Below are 6,549 nucleotides of genomic sequence, written 5' to 3' on the forward strand. Positions count from 1 at the left end.
CATTTCATTTCCATCATTTTTGTATTGTTTGGCTTACCTGTTATGGTTTAGTTGGGGCCCTTGGCGTGGCTGGAGGTAAGGTGTAAGGAGCCATGGTTTGCATGGGTAGCCACTGTCCCCTAACAAGTGGCAATTAGCTGGCACATAGCGTCTCTCAAAAAGCTGTCTGATGCCACTCTCGGAGAGCATTCTCGCATCATGTGTGGAGCCTGGCCATTTAGCCACAATGTCCAAGATCTTACAGGCCGCATTGAACACTATTTGCACATTGATGCTGTGGAAATTCTTCCTGTTAACAAAGACAGCCTCGTCCTCTGATGGCGCAATTATTCTCACGTGTTCCATCAATTACACCCACAACGCCAGGGAATCCTGCAATGTCCATAAATGCCCTTTTATGTGTGTGTAAAGTGCGGGCATCCAGCGGGAATGAAACAAATTGTGTCACAATATTAGGTTGTGACAAAGCTGTCAGTGTTTGGGTGATGACTCTGCTGACGGAGGATTGGGACAGACCCAAGTCATCACTGCTGCATTGTTGCATTTTCCCTGTTGCCAAATACCTCAGGGTTGTGATTACTTTTTTCTCCGGTGTAATAGCGTTGTGGCGTCGAGTTGGTGAAGTAATTGCATCTCTAAGGAGATCCACCACAAACATGATTCCTGCACGATCCAATCTGTAGCGTCTCAATAATTCCCTGTCATCCAGTGTTTGCAGGACATCTCTCCTGCCTCCTCTGTTGGCCATTTTGTGCAGCTGCTTAGGGTAACTCCTAAGCCACTAAAAGTCCTCTTCCCTGCTCTTAGCAGATCTCGCCTTAGGAGCCCTTTTAAGCGCTAGGACTCTTGAGGAATAGCTTTTATATTAACTGGGATTGTCGTGTCACTTTTAGATGAAATTCTAAGAAAACGTCATGCCTCTGAGAATTTTCTTAAAATTTGGCCGCTAGGAGCCACTTTTTGCACAAAAATTATTTAGAGATACGGGCCCTGATTGTCAGGAAAATATTAAACAATTAGAGGGCTACCTTGCCTCAAAGGTAGACCACAAGGAAATATTGAAGTCGTACCCTGTAGTGTCTCTCAAACTCAACACCACTTTACCAGCTTCAGCCGCTTGCGAGCGCCTATTTAGCACAGCTGGGCTGATTTTCAGTCCACGGCGGGCAAGGCTGGATGCAAAACATTTGGAGAACCAGCTCCTCCTGAAGCGAAATAAGAAATATTTCAGCTTTGGCAAAAAATTAACAGCTCTGCCATTTTAGGCTTGCTGTTTTAGCATGCCACTTCTGATTCAGGGTAGGTCAGGTTAACTGGTTTGTTGTGAGTCACCTCTCTGCTTGTACCAAAGTATCCTACTCTATAATCTTAAGCACAAATTGGTATAACATAATGGTTTCTCTTATTATGGAATTTATGCAAGCACTAGTTCCTGTAATGTTAATTTTTTCCCCACTTGTGATGTCTGGCCGAGTATTTTCTTTTGACTTTCTATGTTTGTACCAGAGTATCACTTCGTAATTTATGCAAAAAATGTATCCTATAATGATTTTTTTTTTTCACGTCTGATCTGAGGTCAAGTGTTTTGTTATGACTTTCGTCTGTTTTTGTACCTGTTGTGTAGGGAATATCACTACTATCCCAGTTGCAAATAAATGTAAAATGAAATAATTGTTCTCTAGTGCTGTTATTTCATAACCACTTGGTCTTACCTAATGGCAATAGTTAGCTTTCAATGTTTTGTGCTTATACTCTTTTAAATAGACAAATGTAAGATACTATTTAAAGAGTGGCATTAGTATTTTCACCTTACATCAGTTGATTGAGCAGGAGCTTTGATGTGAAAATGATAAAAGGCCATTAGAACCATAATTCATCAAGGTACTTTTACTTTTAATACTTAAGTATATTCGAAGGCAAATACTTTTGTACTTCTACTTAAGTGGAAATTCAAAGTGCATACTTCCACTTTTACTTGAGTAATATTTTACATAAGGTATCTATACTTTCATCTAAGTACGTAGTTAGTGTACTTCGTCCACCACTGCCTTCTGGCAACGTTGTGGCAATGTCGTAGCAATGTTATAAAGGGAATGTTGCCAGTTGGTCCCATGGACAAAGTTGCCACGACGTCGTACCTTGGTTGGCTGGTTACGTTATTTTTAGTCCTATGGACAACGTTGCCGCAACGTCATACGTTGGTCGGCTGGTAATGCTATTTTTAGACCCTTGGACGACGTTGCCGCAACGTCGTACCTTGGTCGGCTGGTTATTAGTTATAAGTGGTTTATCCAGAGATGGAGAGATCACACTGGACTGCTCTCTGTTCTGAAACTTTTGTAATGTAGCCATAGTATACATGAATTTCAATCACACACAATATTAAATGTTGCATCCCAGCATGTATAAATGTAGACAATGCATGTAATTCATGTGCAGCTCAGCCCCAGCATGTCATTGGTCATCAATTCTCTCATATGCAGAAACATAGTGAAGTATTATATTTATTGAAGCTGATATAATATAGTCTTTCATTCTTTAAACATGATTGCAAAAGCAATCAATGTGTGATGTGTAACATGATTAAGCAAACATTCTTTGTATAGCACACTAAAGCTGTATGACACACAATGCAAATTTGTGCTCCAATAATTTTGTAATACAAAATTGTTAAATGTGACTAAAAGGTAAGCGACTCTCAAGAGTTTAATTTCCAAAGACAAGTCATCACGGAATATTACAATTCTTGCTTAGCAAACCTGCCCCTCAGTCTGCCCCTGAGCAACAACTTTGCGCATATCCATTTCAACGCATTGCTGAAACTGGGGTTTCAGAAGAGATTTTGCAGGGGTTCCACCGTCTTTCACGCATTGGATTTTACCTGGAAATTAGCTACTTCAAAGGTGAGTTGCTTTACAGAAATAGTTTTAAATATATTAATGTATTTGCAGAAATTGAATGGGGCATGCTATTATGTATAGGTCTGAAATGTTGGCTATTTAGCCTGTTTATCTGCTATCAGATTCACGTTGTTTACGTTAGGATTTTGCTAGCCATAGGTATATGGAAGCAAATTGCAACCAAAATCTAAATGAAAATGCATTTCCAGAAATGCTTTCGTCCGTCCGTCATCTGCCGCTTGTCCGGGGATCGGGTCGCGGGGGCAGCGACCTAAGCAGGGAGGCCCAGACTTCCCTCCCCCCAGCCACTTCCACCAGCTCTTCCTGGGGGACCCCGTGGCGTTCCCAGGCCAGCCGAGAGACATAGGCTGTTTATCAATCCACGTTTTTTTCCGTTCTTGTGTTCTTGCGAACCAGTTTGACGTAATCTTTTATTGCCCAAGTACGGTTCCAATCCAAAGAACACAAGTCACCAAGAACGCCAAAAATACCCGGAAATGTTCCTGATCCGCCCCTTTTATCGAGGATGCATTGGATGGTGACTTGACCAGCGAGAACGCTTTTGATTTCCCAGAAGTCATTGCAAGATGTCAAGCGAGGCGGACAAACCTCACATCTGTAAGTTTTTACTTTTCATATTTCAGCTAAACGGTACGTGTAAATCAGCATCTGCATTCAAATGTGACGAGAAATAGGTTATTTAGTCACTGAAAATGTTCTTATTTTATTGATGAAACGGCTAATTTGTAAATCTGCTCCGACTTTTCGATAACCTAGCTAGCATCTCAGTGCAGTGCAGACACTAGTTAACATTACTATAGGTACTGTAAGTTAGCAAGGGCTACAGAAGACGTAAAATTACAGGTAGACGGACAATGTTTTAGCTTTGTTTTCTAGTTTTTGTAGTTTAGTCTCCCTTTTCAAATGTAATATCGATCAAATTCTTATCTTCACGTTAATATTTTATTCAGGGACTGCTGATGAGATTACAGCCCTCATCGAGTGGAGGGGGGCGAATGAGTCTCTCTTCACAGGGAAGAGGAACTCTTCCAAATGTAGATGGGAGTGAGTAGAGATTATAAAGATTATAACTTTAGAAAATATAACAGGTTCACTTAAATACAAAAAAGTCATCCTAGCCATTGTAGTTGAGGTATGATGTACATTTCGGTAGCAGGTGGGAAACAGGCACCTGCTACAAATAGCATTTTAGTTTCTCTTTCACTAGTTTTTGCTCAGTTTACAAATAACGAAAATAGTTGATTATAGATAAACTTGTTTAATATTGATCAGTTTCCCTGAATTGCTCTTAGAGAGGGAAGAGTTTAACATTTCAGTTTCCATTCATAAGTTCCATGTGAATTGAACTGTTGATGTGACTTCCACTTTGTTTTCCTCAGAGCCTTTGTGAATCAGGCAGAGTTCCAAATGACAGAAAAACAAGCAAAGAAAAAATGGAACAACTTGAAAGAAAAATACAAGGTTATTTAAAAACAGTGTAAAGTCAGATGTGATGTTTCTTATTTAAGTGTTGTACCATTTCCAACACCAATTGTTGTTTTAGCACTTCCACATATCAGGCAATTTGTGACAAGCTTAGTGCTTTTATTATTTAAAATAATAGTAATATTATATTAATAGTATATACAGTGCCCTCCAAAAGTATTGGAACAGTGAGGCCAATTCCTTTATTTTTGCTGTAGACTGAAAACATTTGGGCTTGACATCAAACGATGAATGTGAAACCAGAGATCAACGTTTCAGCTTTTATTTCCAGGTATTTACATCAGGATCTGATGCACAAATTAGAAAATATCACCTTTTTGTTCGAACCCACCCATTTGTCACGTGAGCAAAAGTATTGGAACATGTGACTGACAGGTGTGTTTTGTTGCCCAGGTGTGTCCTATTACATACATTATTCAATCAATAAATACCACTGAATGTCTACACTCAGGTTCAGATTGGGTAAGATAGGTTTTGTCTATGCAGACTGTATTCAGAGGTGAAAACAACATGAAAACCAGAGCGCTGTCTTTGGGTGAAAAACAAGCAATTGTGAGTCTTAGAGAAGATGGAAAATCAATCAGAGCCATTGCAGAAACATTGGCCATAGCCAGTACAACCATTTGGAATGTCCTGAAGAAGAAGAAAACTACTGGTGTACTAAGTAACAGACGTCGAACAGGTAGACCAAGGAAAACATCAGCAGTTGATGACAGAAACATTGTGAGAGCTGTAAAGAAAGACCCTAAAACAACTGTTAGTGAGATCAGCAACAACCTCCAGATGGCAGGAGTGAAGGTATCACTATCTACTGTTCGCAGAAGACTTCATGAACAAAAGTACAAGGGCTACACCAGAAGATGCAAACCACTCATTAGCAAGAAGAATAGGAAGGCCAGGCTGGAATTTGCCAAAAAGTACAGAGATGAACCTCAAAAATTCTGGGACAAAGTTTTATGGACTGATGAGACAAAGATTAACTTTTACCAAAGTGATGGAAAGGCTAAAGTTTGGAGAAAGAAAGGAACTGCTCATGATCCCAAACACACAAGCTCATCTGTGAAACACGGTGGAGGTAATGTCATGGCTTGGGCTTGCATGGCTTCTTCTGGGACGGGCTCATTAATCTTCATTGAGGATGTAACACATGATGGCAGCAGCAAAATGAACTCGGAAGTCTACAGAAACATTTTGTCTGCCAATTTAAGGAAAGATGCAACCAAACTGATTGGCAGAGCCTTCATCATGCAGCAAGATAACGACCCAAAACACACTGCCAAAACAACAAAGGAGTTCATCAGGGGCAAGAAATGGAAGGTATTAGACTGGCCAAGTCAATCTCCAGACTTAAACCCTATAGAGCATGCATTTTACCTGCTTAAGAGGAGACTGAAGGGAGGAACCCCACAAAACAAACAACAACTGAAAGAGGCTGCAGTGAAAGCCTGGGAAAGCATCAAAAAGGAAGAATGCAAAAGTTTGGTGACGTCAATGGGTCACAGACTTGCTGCAGTTATTGAAAGCAAAGGATTTGCAACTAAATATTAAGTCTTATTCACTTAAATATGTTTTAAGTATATCTGTTCCAATACTTTTGATCACATGACAAATGGGTGGATTCAAACAAAATGTGATATTTTCTTAGTTGTGCATCAGATCCTGATGTAAATACCTGGAAATAAAAGCTGAAACGTTGATCTCTGGTCTCACGTTCATTATTTGATGTCAAGCCCAAATGTTTTCAGTCTACAGCAAAAATAAAGGAATTCGCCTCACTGTTCCAATACTTTTGGAGGGCACTGTATATTTAGAATATAAAATCTTATGATTTCATATTTAAAATGTATAAACACAAAGGTCTAAGGTCCTAGAAACTCTGCAACTTAGTTGTTGGACTTTAGCCTAAAGGAGCTGAGGGACCCACCATCAGGGAAAGGGGTGGAGGCAGGGGGGGTCACAGCTGCCACCTGGCAGTGGTATGCCACCATGAATGCAGCACTCCGGGGGCAGCATTCGATGAATCCGCCCCTGGTAGTTGCTGCAAACCTGACGTCCACTGCAGGTGGTGTTGTGGCCTCCTCTGCCCCTGCCAGGGAGAGAGCCAGGCCAGCAGCAAGGAAGAGGTCAGGTGAACTCCTGGACT

This window comes from Hypomesus transpacificus, chromosome 14 (genome assembly GCF_021917145.1).
Source record: "Hypomesus transpacificus isolate Combined female chromosome 14, fHypTra1, whole genome shotgun sequence".
Classification (NCBI taxonomy): Eukaryota; Metazoa; Chordata; class Actinopteri; order Osmeriformes; family Osmeridae; genus Hypomesus; species Hypomesus transpacificus.